We start from the raw sequence: 27,283 nt of genomic DNA on the forward strand, positions 1-27,283 counted from the left end.
AAGTTAGAAGATCTTATTCATAGTGTCCTCAGGATGAATTCATGATAAGATGTCACAGTGTTGTCATACTTAACCTCTTTACCCCAGTTTGTTTGTTATTTTTCTTCTCTCCTCCCCACACCTTTTTGGATCTAATGACAACCAAAACACAGATGCATAGTTGCATTGACAAATTAATTCTCAGGCTAATTATCACATCAGAACACAGCACATCTGATTTATTTGGTCAACGCAAAATGTATTGTAGGATTTTCTTTGATTCTCCTTACAATCAAGAATACAACGGCAAATCTAAAGGAGGGGGAGAGAAGCAGAGAGATAATAACTTCAAGCCAATTTTCAGAATATTAGGAAATGATGCTTCTCAGCAAGCAGAAATACTCAAAGTTCTCTTCTGAGGGGGGTAGGAAATAATAGCAATCTGTTGGTGTTTTGGTGTTAAGAAAGATCCTCTTTTATTCAGGCTTCTACAAGCCATGTTGCTATATAGTTTTTCTGGCAACTAAGAAAAAATAGCAGCTACCTGTGGATTTCAAAAAGATCTGTGAGACCTAATAGCAAGCTGTTTGCAGCTGCCTCATTGCATTAGCTGATGAAAATGTAAATACTGTCTATGCTTCCATTTGGTAACTATTTGATCCTCATGAATTTTCCATCCTTATATGATTGAAAATGTCACCAGAGTTCACTTTACTCCAATTTAATATTCACTTTTGGTTTTGAACCTCCTGGAAAAAGTGTTTATATGTATGTATGAAGAGAAAACTTTGAAGAATGAGATTTTTCCATCATTATTGTAGTCTTCAACAGCCTCTCAGTGAAGGGTCCATTGATGGCATGCTCTTGAGCATGTGATTTTGAATTAGCAGTTATGTTATGATAAATGAGCATATTTAAATTGTTCAGTGTTGTTTGTGTCAATTTGTTATTTCTTTTGAATTTTTTAAAGCATGAAGTAATCAGTTTAAATAAAACTCCTTGAAATATACTAACTGTAGCATTCTCATGAAATGTTATTTAAAAATTGAAGTCATCAGATACTTTACTTTTAATCAAAATGGAGAGAGAGAGTGTGTGTGTGTGTGTGGTGTGTGTGTGTTTGTGTGTTTATTAAGCATTAGTTGAAATTTTGGGTATTTGGGGCTCTCTGTAAAATTGTTCAGCTAGATCAAGAGCCACTTCTGAATAAACAAATAACAAACACTGCAGGCATAACCCCCAATAACATCATGAGAATAACTTTAGATGAAACAACATTTTGGGAATGAGGGCAGTTAGTTCCATAGGAAAACTACTATAAATGAGGTATATGAATGAATATGAATATATACATATTATAAAACTGAAAGACATTTTAACAGTGAGCCTAGATTATGACTGATTGAGTTGAGCTGTGTGTATGGATACAGTAACATATCCAAGATTCGAAAACTTGTTAGCACTCCCTTCAGAATGATCCCAGACCTAGCTAGAGATACAGGCAAATGTGAACATTTCCCCCCAAACAACTTCATCAATTGTCTATAGTTGGGAACACATAATAATGCTGATAATAGCATTAATAATATTGTTATTACTATCAACATCATGCATTATATAGCACTTCATATAATACTTGTTTGACTTAGGAAATATTTTACATACTTGATATTAATTACATGTCTGATCTTATTAGGGAATAAGTAATGACTGTAACTTAAATTTGAAAAGCACTTTAAAGTCTATAAAATACTTTTCTCATAATAGTACTATGAAGTACATACGGTACCAATGACGAAATAGACTCAGGAGTTCAAGTTTTTGCTCCAGCTCAAGAGATATAGTAGATATGACAACTGGCATTCAAACCAAAGTTTCTCTTATTCCCAGGAAAGTACCCTTTTCATCATATTATAGCTACTATCTCCCAAGAAGAAAGAACTAGTAGAAAAGGGGTGAATTTTAGTGCAAATTATGGAAGGTAACAGTGATTATTAGGACAGTTTGATGCGCCAGGAGCTAAATCTTGCTGAGCTAACTTCTTTTATTAACATCCTGGATGAACCTAATCATTTCAGCCAATCATGATCGACAATAGTTGAGTTAAAGTTTAAATATCATCCTATAGATTGATAATAACAGAAGTATCTATATTTCACATTTATGTGTGGATATATGTTGTTAATTAGTTGATTCAGTCATGTCTGCCTTTTTGTTACCCCATGGACCATATTGTCTGTGGGGTTTTCTTGGAAAAGTGGTTTCCATTTCCTTCTCCAGTGGATTAAGGTGTGAGAAAATAATGGGATTTGGCAGATATTCAAAGTTTCACCTGGAGATTAATCTAAACTGATTGAATTAAATTAGAGTGATTGACTTTGCTGATTAGCCTACGTCAAGTTAATTAGATTGTAACCACACCTGGATGGCCCTTAAGGAGGTATTGTGTTCTCAGAAGCTAAGGACGTTGAATTCAACTTGAGACACCTTCAAGTCCAGTGAACCAATGGATTTGGATGACGCCTACCAATCAGCTTGAAGCAATGTGTAAGGACCGCCTCTGCCTCCAGACCTATAAAAAGCTTCCACACTCAGTTTGAGAGGAGTTCATGGTTGAAGCAGGCTTGTGGCAGAGGACCTGAGGAAGAACCAGACCAGGCTGGAACTCTAGGCTAGACAGGCCTTTTCTTAACCCCACATGTTCTTTTTTTCCCTCTAATACCTACTATGCTTTAATAAATGCTTAATGCCCAAAGACTGGTGCTAAAGCTTCTAATTTAAGGCAACCACACATTTAGATTTAAACATCACAAAGGAAAACAGAGATTTAATGACTTACCCAGGGTCACTCAGCTAGTAAGTGTTGGAGGCTAAATTTGAACTCAAGCCTTCCTAACTCAAGGCCCAGTGCTGTATCTACTGAATCATTTAGCTAATCCACAGAGACAGAAACATGTGTGTGTATATATGTATATGTTTATATGTATATGTATACATGTATATATACACAAATATACAAATCTCTATCTATCCATCCATCCATTTATAAGTGTATGTCAATATGAATATATATATATATATAATTTCTTTCTCTATCAATTCTCTCTACATCTATAGTTATATATGTATATGTATTTTCTTTTTCACCTGGCATTTCAAAAGCAGCTAAGTGTAATAACTAATTTAACATTTCTTTATATATGTTCTTTGTTTTGAATTGAATTGCTAATGATAATAGTATCAAAGACTAAAATAATACCAGGCTGAGCTGGACAAGTCTTCAGGGATTTGGCAGAGAAACTTGTTAGCTCAGAATGGGGTTTGTTTATATATATAAATAATGGCTGACTAGCCAGTGAGGGTAGTACTCTGCTCATTTCATTCCAACCTCTAGCAGAGTAACTGAGATCCTATTGCTGTATAGTGGACAAGGTATTTTCTAATTGACTTCAAAACAAGAGGGATTAATGCAAGATCCAGAACTGAGGTTAAATACAAAATAATTTCTTATTCTCTTTTTCCCCTCTCACATCTCTATTGTTCTTCATGGATAGTTTTAATGTAGGGAAGAAATTGCCGTAGGATGAGGAGTTTTGGGATATGTTATCTATGTACCTGCTCACCTTAGATCCCTGAGCACATGGTGCTTTTATCTTTGTGTTTATTTTTTTCCTGATCTTGGGCAAATGAGTACCCAAAGACATCTTGAACCATGTTTGTGATTTCTAAAGATCAGAAGAACAATTGGAATCTAAGGAAGAAGCAGCATCTGAGTCTGGTGAGGAAGCAGTACAGCTGAGCAAAGGAACAACTTATACATTGACTATGCCACACACAGAAATAAACTTGATGGGGACTATGCAAAAAACAAAACAAAACTTCCATATCCCTGAAGTAACCTATCCCTACTATTTTGTTAAGCTGCCATGTGCCAATTGCTTTAAATTGTGCCCACTTTCTGCAGGGGCAAAGCATATACAAGAGGAAAATGTACTTTCCAGCTTAGGGAAATATGTGAGTGCTTCTATGCTTGTTATACTTCCTAAATCTAATTTTGAAACAGCTAAGTAGTGCGATGAATATAGTACTGGGCCTGGAGGTCAGGAAGACCTTAGTTCAAATCTAGTCTCAGATACTAACTAGCTCTGTGACCCTAGGCTAGTCATTCAACCTCAGTTTGCCTCTGTTTTCTCAACTTTAAAATTGGGGACAAGAACAGTACCTGACTTGCAGGATTATTGTGAAGATCAAATCCGTTAATATTTTGTAAAGTTCTGTTAACCAAAACATCCAATATCACAAGGCCATGAGACATGTCTTGCAACTGGATTTCTTACAAGAGAAAGGCACATGCATGTGGGAACTCCCTAAGGGGGCCAATGGCGCAGGAAAAATTCTGGTTTTAAATTACAGGGAAAAGGGGAAGTTATAGGTGTACGATTGGAATGACGCCACCTGCTGGAGACTTACTGTAGAAGAGTTCTGCCCATGAAGCAAAGGTCTTTGAGGGCAAGACCAGGCTTCAGGAAGTGACGCGGACTAGTGGAGGAGGAAGGAAGAGACTGGCGCTCGGTCTCACTCTTTTTCCTCTGGACTCTGGCGGAGAAGGGAGCTAGAAATGTGCTCTCCCTTTAATAGATAGGAATCTAGGCCTTTTTCTCTCTCTTTACCAAATTCTTATTCTCCTTAATAAATGCTTAAAAGTCTAACTCTTGCTAAAGCTTATAATTGATTGGCGACCACTCATTAGATATTTTAGACAGTTTAGCTAGAATTTTAGCCCCTTAACAGATGGCTGACCACTAAGAGGAAAGCTAAACCTCAGTCTACTTCTGATCTTCTGGTTGGGTAAGAAATTTCCCCTCCCTCTCCCTTTAAACTGCTAAGTACTGGCGCACTGGCTGTGTTTTCCCTTTAAAATTTTTCGAATGACCTTTTAAACTCCCTAATTACCCTATTTTTTGATTTTAGTCTGTTTAACCAGACAAATGGGAGATAAGATCATGTTAATGCTTTGTTTTTGTGGATTTTCTATTTTTCTTTTTATTTTTGTTTAAAAGAGCCAGCAACTTACTTGCACAAGGAAATATCTCTCCCTCTCCCAACCATGCTTTTTCAGAGAACCTGAAGAGATTCCTGCAGCTTTTCCCAATTCTAACACTAATTGTTGCTCTAATTTTGCATGCCTGGAGGCAATGACCCACCCCCTAGAAGTTTTTAAATCCCCTAGCACCTGGAGGCAAAGTGGGGGAAGAGGAATCCAGGCCTGAGTTCAAAATCAAGTCTGATTCAAATTGCACTGGTCCCTCCCCTCCTCTCCAGACCCCCACCCTCTACTCCCCCCATGGCCAGCCCATTGCTTCCCCGGCCCGGGAAGTCCAAAGATCTAATGCGCATGCTCAACTTTCTCTAACTACATTTGCAGCTTCAGGCTCAGCCCTTCCCCAGCCTGGCTGTGCTTCTGAGACAACCTTAGAAAACCCTTTAAATTCCAGATATGCTCGTTTTGTTCATAATTTTGCTAACCTGCTTTGTCTTTAATTAGTAATCTTATAAAGCATTTGTATGGTGAAAAGACTGACAGACAATATAGGGGTTAAAGAAGAAAAACTTAAGCTGAATAAGAATGACAATCATCACCATAGTTCAAGACTCCGCTTCTTTTGCCATGGAAGTAGTATATATTTTAGCAGAAATGTAGAAGTAAACACGCAAGGTATTGATATGAGTATTGGGGATTTTAGATATCGGAATCAAAAGTGTTCTGAATCATTCAGAGTGATAGTATCAGTTCAGAGGTTACATAGGATTTCTATGCTATTACATATACATTTTGAAATTAATGGTATGGGTTTATTTTCATAGAGATTTTCAGGCTTTTGAGATTGTGTCTTATACTTAGTTTGTAAACAAGGAGAATATTTGTAAAAACTTTTTAGTCATGTGATCAAGTTTATATTTTATAATACTCTTATTAATATTAAATTCATGCTCATGTAGATTTCCTTAGTTTGAATTTCACTGTTTTTTATTGTTCCATGGTGTATTTTCTTCTATTCATTTATCTAATTTTAAAAAATTGAGAGATGGTTTTGATTTCATAATACAATGTTAATTCTAGGAGTATTGTGCTCCCATATTCTGAGTTGTTTGTTTTTGTATTTTTTCTCAACTGATTATTTGATCAAACTCTTTAAAGCATTTCCCTGGCAAATTGTTTGCCATGGCAAGTGTAAATTGATTCTAGAAGTATTATTTTGATAAGCATATTCCAAAAAAAAAAGAGGGGAACATTTGTAAAAGTTGTCTCTGAGATTGTGTTGTGCTTTAACTTGTATTCAAATATGTTCTGATTTTTCACAAAAGTAATTGTATACTAAGTAAAAAAAGGGGGTATTATTGAAATTGTTGCATAATTATATATTGTGTCTGAGTCAAGATGTATTCACATTTTTTGCAATCATTTTTATCCTCAATTTTTAAATCCATATGAGATTTTAAATTATGGAATTTATCATTTAAGACATTAATTGCCGTTATTCTGAGTTATCAGGATGCCAGTTGGCCAAGATGCCATCCAATCACAAGAGGAATACATGCAAGAGCAGACACTGAACTGTCACATGAGGGGAGACATGCATGAAGTCAAGGTATGGCCGAGAGAACGGCTTTTGACAAATGTTGAGGTTGGATTCCTCTTGGTTATATTTTATTTCTCTTTTTCCCCACAATATGTACAGATGGCTGGAAGTATTCATCCCACCCATCTCACTTCTACACCTGGCTTCTATGCTCCCTCTATATGCCTGATGCCATGGACATCTCAATCCCATGCATCTGATTAAGTCTGACTCAGTTTCTTCCATATATTCGGTAGCATGGACATATATTCCATCCACCTATTTTAAGCCTGGCATACTGTATGGGCAGTATATATTGCTCAAGTGTGGGGAATGCTCATATCCCATCATTTCTCTGTTCTTTTATGGTAACCCCATAATTATCTCAGGTGTCATGATAAATACACTGTTGAATTTGGCCTTGACATCTGTTACCAATTATATAAGATGTTAAAATTTCTCATAATGGCATGAGGATAATTAGGCAGATGATGCAAAAAGTGATGAAACAAAGACAAAAATTATTTTAAAATTAATATCGCAGCAATTGTCTTCTCATTTACCCTCCATAAGGGGGGACTATAGTAATATTATAATTTTAAGAATGTTTCAATTTTTGTTTTATTATATGTTGCATGTGTAACAACTAAGATTCTGTATTCCCTTAGACATGTTTTTGAGAACGTTCATTTGTTGATTTATTATTGACAAAGCTATTTTAAAGTTGTGTTAAAGCTCAATTTTGTAGGATAATTTTCCTGGCTGATTACCAGCATCCATACCTCAACCCCTGAAAAGACTTCCATTCCATGACTACACCTAGAGGACATCTGAGAAAAGACTTTCAGAGACTTTAAATGAACAGTTTTGATTTGTTGTTTTTGTTGTTTTTTTTTCTCTTTCTGTTATAATATACCACCATCTGTAACATGTATTCTCTGCAGAGGCCCTCCCTTTGCAAGACCAATGTCAAGCGTCGGTTCATGAGGACAAAAAACAAAAAATCGCCCCTCTGGACAAAACTTTCCTCTCTTTCCTTTTCTATATTGTTGTTCACATATTATTAGTTAGCAATAGGTTATTATATTGTTTTTACTGTTCCGTCAAGGAAACATTTGTTTCTTGAGGAACAACAGGGGGGACTGTAACGATTGGAATGACGCCACCTGCTGGAGACTTACTGTAGAAGAGTTCTGCCATGACAAAGGTCTTTGAGGGCAAGACCAGGCTTCAGGAAGTGACGCGGACTAGTGGAGGAGGAAGGAGAGAATGGCGCTCGGTCTCACTCTTTTTCCTCTGGACTCTGGCGGAGAGGGAGCTAGAAATGTGCTCTCCCTTTAATAGATAGGAATCTAGGCCTTTTTCTCTCTCTTTACCAAATTCTTATTCTCCTTAATAATGCTTAAAAGTCTAACTCTTGCTAAAGCTTATAATTTATTGGCGACCACTCATTAGATATTTTAGACAGTTTAGCTAGAATTTAAGCCCTTAACATAGGGGAGGGGAGATAGGACTAATCTCCTGAAGGTGAAGAGAATCATGAGCAAGTAAATGGCAAAAGCAGTCTTCTTTTTCTTTTTGAAACTAGACTATGCTAGACTATGAAGATATGATGATCTGCTTATGTATAAGGGTCCCAGCGGCAGAAACAGTTTCTCAGTCTGGTGCATACTGACTGGCATCTCTCTGTATTCCCAAGGACACACTGGGAGTCCAATTTGGGATGAAAGCAAGAAATTATATCATCATGGAGGGGTGCTTTGACCTTGACATGTTCAGGGTCCATTGTTTCTGGAAAAAATGGCAACTTAAATAAACAAGTTCAGGGGATCCTTTAACAGTACTTAGCACAGTTCTTGTCATAATAGTCACTATATAATGGCTATTCCCTCCCTCTATGATTGATGTCAATTGGGTAGTTGAAATTGAAGAAATAACAATTGGTCATTTGCTCTTTGGGGGAGCATACTTCATGGGGCTCATGAGCAGTAGTATTAAGAAAACTTCTAGCTCCTCTTCCCCAGACTGACCTTAGAATCCTGAGAGAAGAAATTGTTATTTCTGGGAGAATTGACCTGTCAGTGCAAATAGGGGTTGAGAGAGTACCAGAGGATTCTGAATAATTCATTCCTCCTAATTCTCTAATAATTGTAAATCTCCCAAATAGAATGGAATGATACATAAGCCTGTAGATTCCTTATTCCTTTAGATGGCCAATCAGATACTAAATTGAGCACTTATTAGAAGTGACACAAAAGGGATCAATATATCAGATAGGTTTAGATAATGTATCGAGTTACCAAAGTTTAAATGAAAAGGGTTCTTAGATTACTAGCACATACAAAATTTTAGGATGGGGGAATGGGGCCAGAGAGATTCTTATGGCATAATGGATAGAATTCTGGACTTGGAATCAGGAGATGGGTTCAAATCTTTCTTCCAGTACTTACTATGTATATATTCATTGGCAAGTAATTTAACAATTCTGTTTGTTTGCTGGTTTCCTCATTTAATATGGGGCACTTACCTAACAGGGTTTTGTTTTGGATCACATGAAAGGAAATAATATATTTAGAGCTTTTTGTCAACCATAAAATACTATATAAATATTAGCCATCATTTACCGCCTTAGGTTTTCTTATCTGTAAAATGAATGGTATGACTTGAAGTACCACAGGGATAATGGGAGGAATTGTAAGCTTTATAGCACAATAGTTGTTATCTTGTAAAAATGTTTTTATTGATATCTTTTGTTTCGATTATCTTCTTACCTTTATTCTTCATAGTCCACAACCTTTTCAAGGCGGAAGGAAGTGAATTGAGTTGCTATCTTACAATGAATCTTAGATTTCATTAATGCAGGTCCATTCTTTAAGTCAGAATAGATCACAAGCCATCTAGACTTTTTAACTTCTTGTATCTAATAATGGAGGGCTACCAGAATATGTCTTCCCAGAAGTATGAAGGTGCATGAAGAAGACAGTCTGGATCAGAGGTCATAACATGGTGATTTCAGCTGAGTATGGGGCTTTTACACTTTTTAGTTCTTCTCAACACACTATGTTTCTGTTCTCCTCTACTATATTCGCAGGTTCCTTTCAATTCAAATATGTTATGATTCATTACTGCAACCCATTAAGAATTGGTATAAAGTATATCATTTTTCCATAATAACAATGTTTCAACTGGAGATTATTATCCTGGCCAAGGCTGTAGCAAATACAAAATATGACTAATATTCATAGCAAGCACCGTGGTTTAGCATTTACAGTTTTCAAAGGATATTATATAAAATATCTCATTTGATAACTCCAAAAAAACCCTGTGAGGATGGTGTTATTATTCCCATTTCACATAGGAACGACACTGTGACTAAGAGAGGTAAAAGATGTAAAGCAAAGAAAAAATTAAAAATTTCTGCACTTGAAGATATCAAAAAATGTGCTCCAAGTTCTATAAAACTGGATAGAAAGAAACTATGTGTATGAGTGATATAGCATGCCTAATCTTCTCTAAATATACATGCAACATATAAAAATTATAGTATCATTTTGGTCTAAAGCTAATATCTAGATATAATAAAATTTTAATGCTAATTTTGTTTGCTCATTTATAATTTTGAAGGAGAATGATTTGGATGGCACAACACTTTTTTCTATCTTTAAAAAAAAACTATTTTCTTTTTTATAGTTACTTGAATTAAGTCTCTCTTTTTTAATTATAAAAAGGATTTATTATTTCCAGTTACATGTAGAGATAGTTTTCAACATTTGTTTTTATAAGATTTCTAGTTGCAAATTGTTTTCACTGCCTCCCCTCCCTCCCACCTCCCAAGACAGAAAGTAATCTGATATAGGTTATATATGTACAATAACATTAAACATTTTTTTCTGCATTAGTCATGTTATAAGAGAAGAATCAGAGCACAAAAGGAAAACCTCAAAAAAAGAAAAACAACAGCACCAAAACCAAAAGAAATAGTATGGTTCAATCTGCATCCATATTCCACAGTTCTTTTTTTTTTTCTGATTTGGAGAGCCTTTTCCATCATGAGTCCTTTGGAACTTTCTTGTACCTTTGTATAGCTGAGAAGAATCAAGTCTGTCACAGTTGATCAACACGTAATGTTGATGATACTGTGTACAATGTTCTCCTGGTGTCTGCTCATCTCACGCATCATCAGTTCAGTCAAGTCCTTCCAGGTTTATCTGAACTCCTCCTGCTCATCGTTTCTTACAGCACAATAGAATTCCATTAAGTTCATATACCACAACTTGTTTAGCCATTCCCCACTTGATGGGCAACCCCTCAATTTCGAATTCCTTGCCACCACACAAAGAGCAGCTATAAATGTTCTTGTACATGTGGGTCCTTTTCCCTTTTTTATGACAAAACTATTTATTTTCATCATTAATTTGAAAATATGTTTGAATTCTCTCCTTCCACCTTGCAGCTTCCCCTACTCATTGAGAAGGCAAGCAATAGGGGCAGCTATGTGGCGCAGTGGATGAAGCCTTGGATTCAGGAGGACCTGAGTTCAATCTGCCCTCAGACAACTTGACACTTGCTAGCTGTGTGACCCTGAACCCTCATTGCCCTGCAAAAAATTTAAAAAAAGAAAGAAAAGAGAAGGAAAGCAATATTCATTATACATATGAAGTCATACAAACTTTATTTCCATATTAACCATGTTGCAAAATTAAAAGCAAGAAAACAAAGTGAAAAATATGGCTTCAATCTACTTAAATTTCATCATTATTTCTCTGAAGATGTATAGCAGTTTTTCAACCTGGGTTTCCTTTGTAATTGTCTTGAATTATTCTACTGATCATGGTAGTTAAATCTTTCACAGTTGATCATTCTTAAAAAGTTGCTGGTACTATGTGTAATGCTCTCTTGGTTCTGCTAGCTTCACTTGTATCAGTTAATATAAGTCTTCCCAGGCTTTTCTTAAAATCCTCCTCTTCATCATTTCTTATAGCATAATGTATTGTATCCATCACAATCATTATTATAGCTTGTTCATCAATACCCAAATGATGGGCATCCCCTCAATTTCCAATTCCTTGCCACCACTCAAAGAGCTACTATAAATATTTTTGCACATAAATGTCCTTTTCTTTTTAAAATTTTCTTGAAATACAGATATAGTAGTGGTATTGTTGAGTCAAAAGGCATTCACAGTTTTATAGCCCTTTGGGAAAGTTCAAATCATTCTCCAGAAGTTTTGAACCAGTTCATTACCCCACCAAGAGTACATTAGTGGCTTAATTTTCCACATCCCATCAACATTTGTCCTTTATCTTTTTTGCATTTGTTAGCCAATTCTGATAGGGAGTGAGGAAGTACCTCAGAGTTGTCTTAATTTATATTTATTTATTCAATAGTGATTTAGAGCAGTTTATTCATGTGACTATTGATAGCTTTTATATCTTCTGAAAACTGACTTTCATATCCATTGACCATTTATTAAATGGCTCTTATTTTATAAATTGGACTCAGTTTCCTATATATTGAGAAATGAGCTTCTATGAGAAATTTTAAGAACTTGGCATCTATTTTTCTACCTTTTCTGTCTTTTTATAGTTTACTCCCCTCCATTTATAGTACAATGCAGTTTCTTTAGCATATTTGTTGCTTCCCATATAATCTGCTCTATCTCCCATCTCTATGCATTGCACTGGCTATCTCCTATGTTCCATCTCTTCTTTACACACACACACACACACACACACACACACACACACACACACAGAGATATGTGTATGCGTTTATTACTTAGTTATTTGCATATTCAAATTCATTCTATCCCAGATTTATTTCAAAGCATGGTAGTCACTCAATCTTGATTGAACACTTCGTACTTCAATGGAAAATCATAAAAACAAACAAAACCTACAGTTATTTGATCCTTATCACCAGACTTTTTTTCTAGGCCTTAAATACCACATATTAGTGTGGGTAATAATACATTAACGCCCTAGATTTAGACTAAGGTTCTAGATCAGTTCTGACCACTTACTTCCTAAGTGATCTCTCTTAGCCACTACTTCAGAAAAGGGTCTCAACTTTGCTGAACTATCCCTTTCAAATTTGAAATTCTTATTCTTGACACTTCAGGCAAGGAGGACATTTAATTGGCAGAAATACTAAATGAGTAGGACAAATGTGAACATCATCTAAAGTAATGTATGAATTAAGTAGTACTGAATGCATATATATGAAGTGGCAAAATGTGAGGTCCTGACTGTGTAATGGTGAGTGGAAAGAAGATATACATGTAATGCCATGCAGCATAATAGGATTATACTTGGAACCATGGCTTAAAATATATGATATATAGTGTCTTGTTAATTGTATGTTAAAGTGGGGGTCAGTTAAATAAAAATTTACCTGGAGTTTAAACCTGAAAATTAGGAGATATGAACAATGTTGACATTTGTTTATCATGTCAAATGCCAGATATATTGCAGTCACAACACACACACACACCCACCCACACAATAGAAGAGAGAAAATAATCAGTCAAATCACCCAGCATTTATTAACATTTACTATATGCCAGGCACTATACTAAATAGTGCAGCTACAAAGAAAGGCAAAATTCTGGTTCCTATACTCAAGGAGCTCATATTATCATGGGGGAAATGGCATATAAATAAATTAGATAATACATAATGTTTACAGAGAAGACAGAAGGTAATCTTAGAAAGGAAGTTACCAACACCTGAGGGCACCAGGAATAGCCTCCTATATAAGGTAGGATTTAAGTTAAGTCTTAAATGAAGTCAGATATTCAGATAGGTGAAGGTGGAGGTGAGGAGGAGAGCATTCTAGAAATCAGAGATGACCAGTACAAAACATGGAGACAGGAGATAGCGTGTTCTTTTTGAGGAACAGCCAGGAGACTGATAGAACTGAATCATACATCACATGGAAGGGAGCAAAGGAGAAAAGTAGAACAATGACAGATTAGGAGATTCTTAAATGCCAATATAGTGGACTCTAGATTTTTAACCTAGATGTAATAAAGAGCCATTGGAGCTTATTGAGTGGAAATGGAAGGATGTTCTGGACCTAATACTTTAGGAAAATAACTTTTGCAGTTGTGTGTAGAACACAGTGAAGAGAATGGAGGCAGGGAGAACAACTGGAAGTCTCTCACAATAAGAGATAATGAGGCTTGAATTAGTTTAGTGATTTTCTGAATGGAGATAAGAGGAAATATAGAAGAGAAGATGAATAATAGGAAAAATTATCTAAGAAAAAAGGCAGGTACATGGTGCAGTGGATAGATTACTGGGCTAGATTGGAGAAAGACTTATCTTTTTTAGTTCAAATCTGGCCTCAGACCCTTACTAGCTGTGTAACTGTGGCAAGGCACTTATCCTATTTGCCTCAGTTTCCCTATCTGTAAAATGAGCTGGAGAAGAAAATGGCAAACCACTCCCAGTATCTTTGCCAAGAAAACCCTAATGGGGTCACAGAGTCTGCAAATGGCTGAACGATAACAACAAAGTTTAAGGAAATAGTCAACAATAAAGCTCATGGGCTCAGAATATCTATATACAAAATATGAACTATTGTAAATTAAAGATCTTTTTTAAGGGGCACATTTGACCTCATACTAGTGACACTTACTTAGATGAGAATTGGATTCTGTAAGGATACCTTTTTCAGAAGGAACAGAATAGATGAAGGTGTCTATGTAGGCATTTGTTTTTAAAGATGTACTTTTATCAGGAAATCCAGGAACATGAGGACAGAAATATAGGGAACGTATTTAGATGAGGATCAATGGAGGCGAAAATGAAACATATTGTAGTGGGAGTATACCATATGGACACAGGGAAGACTTAAAAAAGGATTTTGGGAAACTGAAACAAATATAGTAGTGATGGGGTATATGAACGGTGCTCATATCTACTACTGTTTTCTTTCTTACAAAAAGAGAGCAAGTGATAAATCTTTTACTTCCCTAATTGAGAACATCAATCTTCAAAAGGTAAAAAACCTGATTCTGACCAACATGGAAAAAAATAACTGCTAAATTAGAGATTATAGAAGGCATTGCAGATAAGTGAGCACTCCATTTTAGGATTGGAGATAAAGAATTAGAAGGAAGTTAAGCATGATCATATGTGCACCTAGATTTGGAGAGAGAAGGTTTCAGGTGTTCAGAGAAAGGAGAGGTGTTTGGGGGGGGGGAAACGGGGCCCAGGGTTTGTGGAAATAGAACTATGGATGGTTGGTAACATTAGAGTTCAGCTTAGAGAGTCAGAGTGTATCTGCGAAAAATTGATGTGGCTAAGTGCTAAGATTATCAAGGACTGGACAGTTTATGTGAGCATTAAATGCATTAAGCCTAGTATTTATAGTCCCAGTGGATATTCTGGGACTTGGTGTGAATTAGAGTGCTTGTGGCAGGTGAGCTGTGCCCACTGATATTGGGGAGATGTGCTATGAAGTCTAATAAGATACTTTATTGTACATCATGTGTGAATGGTTAATTTTGAATTTCCAGGTAATCTTTTCATGAAAACAGCATATACCTGGGATGGCGATAAAAAGAAACCTAGAACACAAAGCTTACATGGAAGAGCATTCTGAGTTAATAGAATTAAAAAGTTGTTCTTTCTATCCTTGTGGACAAAATGGAATATTATATGATATATGGAGGTAAGATAGTACAGTTAGGTAGCTTAAAAATTAGTGAAGTGATCATATCAAAGGAGTAACAATTAATTGGGTAATAACAACTTGGAGGGAGATTTTTAATGAAGTATCCAAAGATCTGCTCTTGGTCCTTTGCCATTTGCCATTTTTAACAATAACTTTCATGAAAGTATAGATGGAATGCTGATTGCCTATGAGATTAAAACCAGAGGTTGGGGGACATCTAGGTGGCACAGTAGAGCACTGGCCCTGGAGTCAGAAGAACCTGAGTTCAAACCCAGTCTCAAATACTTGACACTTATTAGCTGTGTGACCCTGGGCAAGTCATTTAACCCCAACTGCCTCACCAAAAAAAAAAAAAAAAAAAAAAAAACCCAAACAACACCAACACCACACCAACACCAACAAAAAAAAACAAACAAACAACAGAGATTGAAACAAGTTTGATGACAGATTTAGGACCCGAATTTATCTCAACAGCTAAACCAAATCCAATGGAAGAACTTTAACAGAGATAAATATGTTCTACCCTTCATTTCAAATAATCACATTTATAAAAAAGATGGAGAGACATAGCTAGAAAACAGTTGGTGCAAAAAAAGGTTTTAGTTGACTCCAAGCTCAATGTGAGCCAAAAGTATGATATAGCAGCCCCCAAAATAAAAGTTCATTCAAGCTTTGGCTGTGTTAAGTAAGGCTTATAATTCATAGAAAGAGAGGCATACTGATGTAGTCTGTTCTGTGCAGATTACAATGTGTTCAGCTTGGATGCCACAATGTAGAAGAACTTTGCAAAACTGAAACATATTCATGAAAAGGTGACATGGAGGATGCCTGGAGAATATAATATATGGAAATTAACTGAAGCCAATTGGGAATGTGTAATTGGAAACAAACAACAGCAACAACAACACTTACAGTCATAATAGCTTTCAAAATATTTTTAGAACTATTATGTGCAAATAGACCTGAACTTCTTTTGCCTGGCCCCAGAAGGTAGAATTAGGACCACTAAGTTTCAGAGAGGCAGATTTCAGTGTGGCACAAGGAAAAACTTCCCCAGGAATAAGGCCTGTTGAAAAACAAAATGGGCTTCCTTGGAAGCCACGGGGTTCTCTTTATTGGAGGTTTACAATTAAAGAATAGATCGCCAATTTTAGTAATACTGAGGAAAGTGTTCTTGATCAGAATCCCTTTAACTTGAGGCCCTATGTTTGAGGTCCCTCTTAGCTCTGAACTCTATGATGATGCTAAGCAACTCTGAAAGTTTAGTAACAGCTGGAATAGAAAACATTAATCCTCAAAGCAACCCTGCTCAGTGTATCAAAATCACCTTTTATTATGATATATATATACATACATATATATACATATATATATGTGTATATATATATATATATGTTATTATATATATATGTATTTATATATATATATGTATATATTATATATATATATATATATATATATATATGTATATATATATATAATATTTATATATAATATTATATCTTGCTCCTTTAAAACACTATGCCATGGGGCAGCTAGGTGGCACAGATGGATAGAGCGCCGGCCCTGGAGTCAGGAGTACCTGAGTTCAAATCTGGCTCAGACACTTAATACTTACTAGCTGTGTGACCCTCAGCAAGTCACTTAACACCAATTGCCTCACTAAAAAATAAAAATAAAAAATAAAAACACTATGACATAACTTTAAGCCATTTACAAGAGTGATTAATATCTACATAATCAGTAGAGAACTTAGAACACAAACACATGTATTTATGAAAGAAATAATGCCTAACAACAACAAAATCTTTCTTTACTACACACTACTAATGCCTAGAGAAAAAATGTTGAGTATTTTTTAAAAGAACTAATATCAATAAATCCTTATTTGAAAAAACTTTATATTGCATGACATTAAAAGCCACAGGCTTTGTCCAATAATGATATATTTATCATTGATGTTTCAAGATTGCGTTGTTCTGTGTAGAATAAAGTAGTCGTCTCTTTCTTTTGGGTGACCACATCTAATATATCTTACATTGAATTCAAACAGTATTGTAATAATATACAAAGGGTCTTTAATATTGCATTTATGAGAAAGTAGCAGGCATCCGGTTCAATAAAATAGATTGGTTTTGCTTTACAAAAAGATGAGAAGCTAGATAATTTGCCATTTGTGGTTTCATAATATGAATAAAAAGTCTTGTCTGGCAAGTATCTGATCTTTACTTTTTTGGGGGGCTTGCTGAATAAAATGGAAACTGCTCATTGTTTTAAAAATTGCACTAAACTATTGTTAAGGGCTAAAATTCTAGCTAAACAGTCTAAATATCTAATGAGTGGTCGCCAATAAATTATAAGCTTTAGCAAGAGTTAGACTTTTAAGCATTTATTAAGGAGAATAAGAATTTGGTAAAGAGAGAGAAAGGCCTAGATTTCTATCTATTAAAGGGAGAGCACATTTCTAGCTCCACTCTCCACCAGAGTCCAAAGGAAAGAGCGTGAGACCGAGCGCCAGTCTCTTCCTTCCTCCCCCACTAGCCCCGCGTCACTTCCTGACGCCAAAGAAAAGACTCCTGGTCTTGCCCTCAAAGACCTTCGCTCATGGGCGGAACTCTTCTACAGTAAGTCTCCAGCAGGTGGCGTCATTCCAATCGTTACACTATCTTATTGTAAAAGATGTTAAACTTCTGAGATCCCTTGAGGTCTCAAAACTTGATATGTGGAATTTTGCTTAAGAATTGATAACAGGGAGCAGAGCCAAGATGTGGAGAAAAGGCAACTGAGCTCTTGAAACATGACATGATTGCTCAAAAAAAACATCCAAATAATAGCCCTAGAACAATACCTGGAGCAAGCAAAACCCACAGAAGAATGTGCTGAAATCATCTTCCAACCAAGATGGCTTGGAAGGTCAGAAGGAGGAGCTGCTGTGCTGAGACAGGAATGGAGCCCACCCCACAGTCACCCTGACACAGATGCAATCCCAGGAAGGCGTCTCCAAGGAAAGAACTTCTGAATCAGCTGCAGCACTAATGTCATCTGGAACTAAGCTCACAGTCTGGTGAGAGGGCTGAGCCCTTGGCAGGGAGGAGATTATAGGAGTCTATGCTGGTGTTGACGCAGAACTTGGGTTTTTTCACCCCTGCTGGGAACCTGGAGGTAGGCTTGAGTAGCAGTGGCCCAGGTGGGAGAGGCACAGGCTCATCAGGGCTAACAACCACAACACACAAAGCTGGTTGATTAGGAAGTTGGTCTGGGGTCATTGGCAGACCAGGGAACAGGCCAGGAAGAGTGAAGAACCTGCCACTCCTTAAATCATACCACCTGGACCTTCTGAAGCTTGGGATACTGCAGCCTGGAAAGTGCCCCAGTTTAAGGAGCTAAAAGTCAAGTAAAAGAAAGGCAAGATGAACAGACAGAGAAAGGTAAGGACCATAAAATGTTTCTTTAGTGACAAGGAAGATTGAGGTGCACCCTCAGAGGAAGATGTCAATGTCAAGGCCCCTATATCTAAAACTTCCAAGAAAAATATGAATTGGTCTCAGGCCACAGAGACACTCAAAAAGGACTCTGAAAATAAAGTTAGAGAAGTAGAGGAAAAAATGAAAAGAGAAATGAGTGGGATGCAGGAAAGACATGAGAAAAAAAAGTCACAGCTTGAAAAGCCAATAGAAAAAGCTCCCTGGTGAAAATAATTGCCTAAGAATTAGGATTGAACAAATGGAAGGCAGTGAAGACACAATAAAGCAAATCCAAATGATAGAAAAATAGAGGGCAATGTGAAATATCTTCTTGTAAAAACTGCTGACTTGGAAAATAGGACCAGGAGGGATAATTTGAAAATTATTGGTCTACCTGAAAACCATAATCAAGGAAAGATCTTAGACATCATCTTCCAAGATATTCTCAGGGAAAATTGCCCTGAAATTCTAGAAGGCAGAAGGTAAAATAGAAATTGAAAGAATCCACCATCACCTCCAGAAAGAGATCCCAAAAGGAAAAGGCCTAGGAATATTATAAGCAAATTCCAGAGCTCTCCAGGTCAAGGACGAAAATATTTTAAGCTGCCCAAAAGAAAGAATTCAAGCACTGGGAGCTCCAGTCAGGATAGCAGAAGATCTGGCAGCTTCTACATTAAGGGACCAGAAGGCATGGAATATGATATTCCCAGAGGGCAAAGGAATTGGGATACAACCAAGAATCACGTAATCAGAAAAACTGATCATAATCTTTCAGAGGAAAAAATGAGACTTCAATGAAAAAGCGGACTTTCAGGTATTCATGATGAAAAGACCTGAACTGAACGGAAAATTTGACTTTCAAATACAAGACCATAGAGAACCATAAAAAAATGGAGTTGGGGGACATATCTGGGGTTGTGTGGTAAGTGACTGTCTTGTGTCTGAGGCTGGGTTTTGGCTGGATCACCCTGGGTCCAGGGTGGATGCTTTCTCCACTGTGTCACCTAGCTTCCCATGAAGATATCTTTAGAGTTAAATTGAGAGGTGATGGGAAGGCATTTGGGGAGGGGGAAGGGCAGAGGTAGCAGTGGGTGAAATCCCACATGAAAAGAAACAGGAAAGGGCTTATAGAGTGGGGAAGAGATGAGAGAGGAGCATAAGTAAATGAACTTTACACTCATCAGAATGACTCAAAGACCTCAAACTCATCAGAATTGGCTCAAGGAGGGAATAACATACACACTCAATGGGTGGAGTAATCAATCTAAACCTGCAGGAAAATAGGAGGGGAAGGGGTTAAAGAGAGAGGGGCAAAAGAAGGGAGGATAGATTGAGGGAGGAGAAAGACAGAAGCAAGGGGATAGGTTGAAAGAAGATAGATAGTAGAGTAAATATCATGGACAAGGGAATAGGATGGAAGGGAAACAGTTAACAATAGTAATCATGAAAAGAGAAAAGGGGGAAAAATGTACAAAAATATTTATAGCAACTTTTGTGATGGCTAAGAATTGGGAATCAAGGGAATGTCCATCCTTTGAGCAATGACTGAAGAAGCTTTGGTATATGATTGTAGTGGAATGGTATTGTGCTATAGGAAATGACAGACAGGATGATCCCAGAAAAACCTGAAAGACTCATATGAAGTGATGTATAGTGAAGTGAGCAGAATTGGGAAGACATTGTTGATAGTGACAGCAGTATTGTTTGGTGAGCAACTGTGAATGACTTAACTACTCTCAGCAATACAATGATCCAAGACAATCCCAAGGACTAATGATGAAGCATACTATCCACCCCCAGAGAAAGAAATGATAAAAAAGAGCACTTTTGGATTGTACATATATTACCTATATCAGATTGGTTGATGTCTTGTCAAGGGGGGAGGAAAGGGAGGGAGGGAGGGAGGGAGAAAAATTTGGAACTCTAAATCTTATGGAAATGAATGTTTGAAAACGACCCTTACATGTAACTGGAAAAAATAAAATAAATGTTTGTGGCCAAAAAAAAAAAAAAAAGATACATAGGGCATAATCCAGTGTGCACTAAGCTATGGCTACATTCCAAACATTTTCACCCTGATTGCATTATCATATCATTATAATGATAGGTTACTTTTCTTTTTTTACCAATCACCCAAATAGTGACAGATGATTGCATTTGTTGGTGAACGACAGATAATCATAACAGTACAAAATAATAATAATGATCTAAATGGTTGATTTCATCACCTAATAGATAAGGCCTTTAACGAATTAGACCAGACAAAACAACTCAGCATCTCATAGAATGGGAGGACTTAGATTGGAAGGAACCTTAGGGAACTCTGAGGCCAGCTGTCATATTATGGTGAAAACATTGACCAGAGAGAGTGTGAATTACCCAATTTATGTAAGTTCCAAATAGCAGAGTCTGGGACTTGAGTTCAGGTCTCCCCAATTCTAAGGTCAAGACTGTATCTACTATACAGATCTAGATAATTAATGAGATTATGTCATAAGAATTTATGTAGATTCCAAAATACCCAGTTATAAATAAGAGCAACATAGCATGAAGAGAAGAATTAGGAAGTCTTACAATAATTCACACTATTCTTTGTAAATCTATTATTTTGAATGATCACCTCAATCTTATCTAATCCTATAGACTATCAAAGTAAAGTCTAGAGGCTACAGAGAGTAAAATACTACTCCACTCAACAGAGATGGTAAGATGGCAGTCTTGCATCACTACCTTTGCTAATTTATATGCTGTACTACTTACTATTTCTAAGGGGTGAGAGGATGGTATAGGGGCAGATGGGGGAAGGTTTTCTGCTCTTTTGGTTGCTTGAAAAAAGTCAGCAACAACAGGGAAAAGTAAACAAATATTGTGCCCTCATCTTTATTTGATATTTAAATTTCATCTCCACAATCCTTCTATCCTATTCCTTCTACCCATTCTAATTTTATTCCATCCTCCCCAAGTTTCTAGGCTTATATTTTAAATGTTATCTTTTCTTTTTGTAGAGAAGCCTTATTTTGGTACTTATAAAATAATAGGATTTATAGCTAGGGTCATGGAGAAGGAAATGGAAAAAACACTCAATTGTCTTGCCAAGAAATGGGGTCACTAAGAGTCAAACACAAACTGAAACAACTGAACAACAAAAATGACAGAGCTAGAGCAAATCTTGGGAACCAGCTAGTCTAACCCCTAGTTTCTTAAACTGTTGATTGTGACCCCATATGGGTTATTATAACTGAATGTGGGGGTTGAGAAGAGTTTGGTAACATTAAAGGATGTAGGGGGCAGCTAGGGTGGCGCAGGATGGGCCCTGGATTCAGGAGGACCTGAGTTTCAAAATCTGGCCTCACACTTGACACTTACTAGCTGTGTGACCCTGGGAAGTCACTTAACCCTCACTGCCCCAACAAAAAAAAAAATTATGTATGTATACCTGTTTTATATATGTATATACCTGGAGTTGGCATAAAAATCCTTGGGTTAAAAGGGGCACAAGTGGAAAAAGTTTAAGAAACCCTGTATAACCCACTCATTTTATAGATGGGGGAACAGAAATTTAAGTGAACTGTCTGAGGTCACATAGCAGGGAATAGCTTTTATCCAAGTATTCTGTAATTATTTTGGGAAGAAACAAAGAAAAATTGGAATGGAGACTACCTGGGAGAAGGGACTCCAAGGTTTAGGGGTCAAATTTTAATTGGGGAGTGTTAGTTAGGAGTCTCGCCACAATATTAGGGCAAGGAAGGAGATTAACAGCCTCTTTCAAAAACAGAACAGGGTTTATTAACAAGAACGAACTTAAAAACACAAGTAAGATTAGTGGAGTTAAGGGAAAGGGAAAAAAAGGAATAGGGGAAGGGAAAATAATATGACCTGAATCACACCACTGCCCCGGGCTCAGCAGAACACACAGCTGTGTCCTGTCTCTTTCCAGCTCCAACAGCAGAATGGCAAATCTCCTCCCTTCTCCTTACCAGCAATCCCTGCCCCACCCCCACCCCCAGGCTCCCAGGAAACAGGTCAGACAGACACACAGCCTGAAGCTATTTTGCTGGCAGCCCTGATTGAGGGGAATTAACAGACTCTTGTAGAATGGCCAGCCTCCCAGCTTCTGCATGCGGAAGGTCACCTGACTGCCCTTACCCTGGTTCCCATCATTATAATTTGGCCAGGCCCACATAGACGTCAGCATGTGGTGGGTGGAGCACTGTGCCAGTGAGGAGGCACGACACCTGGGCCTGGCCCGGGTGCATGCTGGGGCTTCTAAATCACAATTAATTCTTTACAAAGGTAAAGGCTCCATTATAAGATAATTAATAGGGGGCAGGTTGGTGGCGCAGTGGATAAAGCACCAGCCCTGGATTCTGGAGGACCTGAGTTCAAATCTGGCCTCAGACACTTGGTACTTACTAGCTGTGTGACCTTGGGGAAAAATCACTTAATCCTCACTTAACCCGCAAAAAAAAAAAAGAAAAGAAAAGAAAAAAAGACTTAATTTTGGCATCTCTATGATTGTAGGGTCTCAAGACATGCATAAAACATTTGAAGTATCATATTCTTATATAGTTTAATCATTTGAAGACAGTTGTATTTAGAACTCAAAGGACTAATATGTGGAAAAATAATTAGATTGTTCTTTTTTACCCTCTCTCTGGAGGTGGATAGTATTTTTTCATCATGAATCCTTTGGAATTTTCTTGGATTACTGTATTGATTAGAATAGCCAAGTCTTTCACAGTTGATCATTATGACAATATTGTTGTTACTGTTCAAAATGATCTCTTGGTTCTTCTCACTTCACTTTATTTCAGTTCACAAAGGTTTGGTCATGTTATTTTCTGAAACCAACTTCTTTGTCATTTCTTATAGCATAGTAGTACTCTATTACAATCATATGCCTCAACTTGTTCAGTCATCCCGAATTGATAAGCATCACCTCAATTTCTAATTCTTTTGGCACTAAAATAAGAACTCCTGTAAATATTTTCCTTTTCCTTTTACTTATTTGGGGTAGAGACCTAGTAGTGGTATTGTTGAATCAAAGGGTATGCACAGTTTTATATCCCTTTGGGCATAACTCCAGGTTGTCCTCCAGAATGATTAGATAAGTTCACTACTCCATCAACAATTCATTAATGTACCTATTTTTCCTTATTTCCTCCAACATTTTCCATTTCTCATAAGCATGAGATGGTACCAGAGAGTTGTTTTAATTTGTCTTTTTCTAATTAATAGTGATTTAAAGCATTTTTTCAAATGATAGCTTTGATTTATTTTTCTGAAAACTACCTGTTCATATCCTTTGATCATTTATCAATTGGATAACGGCTCTTCTTTTTATAAATTTGACATAATTTCTTATATATTTGAGAAACGAGGCCTTTATCAAAGGCCTTTTTTGGATATTGCTTCATTTTCCATGGTACCTTCTAGCAAAAGCAGTTTCCTTGATTAACTTTCAATTAGACCTGTTTTGTTTTTATATTTTATTTGTGTTGGTTTTTCTTGATTGTAATCCCAACTTTTGGAAATGCATGTTCCAAGCCCTTTATCCTTTAATGTGGAAGCTGCTACATCTTGCATGATCCTGACTATAACTCTATAATATTTGAATTGTTTCTTTCTGTTTTCAATATTTTCTCCTTGATGTGGGAGCTCTGGAATTTGGCTATGATATTCTTGGGAGCTTTCATTTTGGGATCTCTTTTAGGAGATGATTTGTGGATTCTTTCAATTTCTATTTTGTCCTCTGGATAAATAATTTATCTTCCTGCCATTTTCATCCTCATTCAAGGTATCTGACAACATCACTAAAAACACCATCCTAAAAAGCATGGAAACAAGCACAGAGACTTTATTCTCTTGGTGACTGGGAAATTGCAAGAACATTATCCATTATCCAGAACCTATGCAAGCATTGGGTCATGAAGCAGTGCTGATAAATTTCTCTGGACAACCAAAATGGTTATAAGCCAAGATGAAAACTGAGTTTATCTTCCCCCAGACTATTTCTTCACTTTGAACTTTGTGTTAAAGTTGGGTCCTGTTCACCTGGGTGTGGGGAAGCACTGTGTCAATCTTCAGGCTTTTTTGTGCTACTGTTTTCAAAACTAGTTCTGGAAGTCTGCAAGGTTTTTGTGCTTCCCAAGTAGTGTTATCCTGGGAGAGGTGTGGTCACTGTTCTCTTGGTTTGTACTCTGATCTTTACCCAGGGTAAAGGCACAAGTATTATTGCTCCTCTTGGCCCTGGAACTATGAATAGCTACTCCACTCTTTGGTAGATGCAAGTGCTCACTCTTTTCTTGGCCCTGAAACTGGAAACAGGGCCTTTCTTCTCTTTTTGACTTATCACAAACACTCTTCTCTTTACTGGAACTGTGATCCAGAACTGCTTATGGGCAAATGAGTTGCCAATCAATGTTAGTTTCACCCAGTGCCAGAAGAGTACCCTATAATATCTTTCTGAGCGGTTGTCTGACCCCCTTACTGTCTCTGAGATGAGAGTTCCCAAAGTCGCTGTTGTAACCATTTCCAAGTCCCAATTTTGCTGCTCCTCCTGCAATCCTTAAAGTGTACACCCTGGAGTTACTATCTTCCTCTGCAGACTTCCTAAGTTGGCTTACCTTGGAAAAATGTGTCCCTTTGACCTTTTTGTTGGTTCTGCCTCTCGAAAATTTGATTTGAGGTGTTGTATTAAAGTTGTTTGGAAGAGAATTTGGAGATAGTTCAGCTGCTTCCTGACCTGTACTCTGCCATATTAGTTCCTATGCCATTGTAAAGTGGATTCCTTTATGAAGATAGACACATTGAACTAGAAGGCTACCAAAATAATATATAACTGAAATTTTGTGATGTATGACCTGCTACATGAGATCTAGTCTTTGGTTAGTATTTTTCCAAAAGTCACCTCTTACATAGATCCTTCAATATATGATCTCATTGATGTACTTTCCATCAATACAGTCAATCCAACAACTTAATTTCTATTAAGTTTTTCTCATAATCCCCCCAACAAAGTATCTATTCAATGATTTCCAGAAGCTTTCCTAATAGTCCTTACAATATTCAAATGGTTTTCTCAATAGCACCTTATTCTGCAATATTTGTACCTCACCAGCCACATCCTTTACTGATTTCAGTACTGATCTATTACTGATTACAAATTTCCTGGCTGGTATGTTTATATTGCTTCTTACTTACATGTCATCATTGGTACCACATTGACAAGAATATAAATTCAGTGTGAGTGAATTATCCTTTTGTTCACCTATAACTTTAGTCTTTATAGCTTTTGCTGTTCTATTATATAAGGATATAATCACTAAAATATTGATACTAAAAGATGAATTTTTCTATATGGAAGTAAATTGGGATCATCAAAAGAAGCACAATTCCTATTGCTCCTATTATTTTGTGGGCCTACCTGCAGGGTCTATCAAATATTAATGTACTAGATAGCTACCTAAGAAACTTCATCATATAATATGGAAAATAGGCATCCTTTATTTGTTTAGTTATTCCTTTGTGGAATAGATAATATTGTGTAATATCTGATATTCCTTGAATGGTCATGGATCAGGTAAGGATATGTGGTATTCTTGGGATATAATCAGCAAAATTCTCTTCCATACTTTACTGCGTCATTGAGATTTCTTGAAAGAGATGACAATGGAGTCGCAAGATCTTGCAATTTGTATCAAATAGGAAAGGCTTCCAGTATGGTCCTGTTGACAGGCTATATCTGCTTTTTCTAAGGATGGAGAAATTCATCTCATGAAAGTTGATTACTTGGTGATAAATTCATGACAAATCTATCATAGAGTCTATTACACATTTGTCATATTTTGCTATTCTCCAAAGCTCCCACTTGAACTTTTCCTTGTTTCCAGCTTGTGGCTGGGGTCATCTAGATCAAAGCTTTTTAAACTGTGTGTCGCAGCCTCATATGGGCTCACATAACTGAATGTGGTGTTGCAAAAAATTTGGCAACAGTAAAAGGTCATATATCTATTTTATATACCTATACTGGGCTACAAGGGGTTATGAGGGGAAAAAGTTAAACAAACCCTGATCTATAAGAGACTAAACAATTAGTATTGAAATAACTAATTTAGTCAAACCAGTTTTATCAGGATCTTATAGTCAAAAATCTCTATTGTTTAACTGAATTTGACAGTTTTTTTCCTTTTAAAAATTACACAATTAGGGGCAGCTAGGTGGCACAGTGGATAAAGCACTGGCCTTGGATTCAGGAAGGCCTGAGTTCAAATCCAGTCTCAGACACTTGACACTAGCTGTGTGACCCTGGGCAAGTCACTTAACCCTCACTGCCCCACAAAAAATTAAAAAATAAATAAAAAATAAATTTACACAATTAGCCAAACAGGTTTGTTTATGTGTTTTTTATTATCTACATTATTTTTTTAAATTATGTAAATGATTTATCCTCAGTGAAGATAGTCACCTGAGCATTACAGGCTCCTAAATGCTTCATAGAATCATAGACTGTCAAAGCCAGAAGGAACCTGAGAAATC

This window comes from Dromiciops gliroides, chromosome 3, assembly GCF_019393635.1.
Source record: "Dromiciops gliroides isolate mDroGli1 chromosome 3, mDroGli1.pri, whole genome shotgun sequence".
In the NCBI taxonomy this organism is placed as follows: domain Eukaryota; kingdom Metazoa; phylum Chordata; class Mammalia; order Microbiotheria; family Microbiotheriidae; genus Dromiciops; species Dromiciops gliroides.